A 1,040-nucleotide genomic window follows, 5' to 3' on the forward strand; every position below is an offset into this window, starting at 1 on the left:
ACTTAAAATACATTATAGCTTCCTTGCAGGTTTTTTCTCTTTTTATCATCTTAACAACATCAAACTTTTCTTTCAAGAATAAATTTCTCAGTATGTTGCCCATGACTGTGAAGGAGGAAGCATTCTTTTTAAAAGGGAAACAAAGAAATAAATATACTTTTATAAAAATTAAGGAACTTATTATCTTTTTGAAAATTTGAATATCAGGGAGCTCTGGTAGCATAGTGCCTGAGGCACTTGAGTGCTAACCAGAAGCCTGGCGGTTCAAACCCACCAGCCACTCCTCAGAAGGAAGATGGGGCAATCTACTTCTGTACTGCCTTGGAAACCCAAGGAGGGGTCGTTATGAGTCAGGTCCGACTCAATGGCACATAACAACAACAACAACAACAACAGACAAAAATAAAAAATGAAAACTCTCAGCATCATTTTACAGTAAAGTTGGCATATTTCAGTAAAATATTTAAGAAATAAAAAAAATGAAAAGAACCATTCTTTGTTCACACATTAAATGTATTAAGTAAGGGAATGCTTCTCTATATTTTGAGCAAAAAAGAAATTTTGAAAGAAAAAATTTTAAGGAAATAGAGCTATGGATTTTGAAATGTAATAACATGTATGACATTTATGAATAGCTAAAGTGAAAACTAAAAATTAAAGTTAAGGAGCAGAGTTGAACCTCTCAAGACAAGTAAAAAAGTATGCTTTGTTAGATTTTAATGGAAAGAAAGGATTTTATTACTATCTCTTACATTCTGCCAAACTCAGGGATGTGGTTCAGTGTGTGTGTGTGAGTGTGTATGGGGAGGACTACAGGGAAAATGGAAAAGAAAGCAAATGGAAAAAAGGTAAAGAATAGAGTTATTCACACACAACAACAATGCAAAAGGAAGTAGAAGACTGAAACTCCATTTCTGACTTTTATACTTTTAAAAAATATTTTCAGCTTTCACATTTGCATTTATCTGTATTGAGGTTGGAATACCTATGATTTGCTGTTTCTGTCTGTGTCTCTCAGTTTCTGAATTTCAGAGCACATT

The sequence above is a fragment of the Orycteropus afer genome, unplaced genomic scaffold, assembly GCF_000298275.1.
Source record: "Orycteropus afer afer isolate SDZICR_OR568_19922 unplaced genomic scaffold, OryAfe1.0 scaffold01182, whole genome shotgun sequence".
Classification (NCBI taxonomy): domain Eukaryota; kingdom Metazoa; phylum Chordata; class Mammalia; order Tubulidentata; family Orycteropodidae; genus Orycteropus; species Orycteropus afer.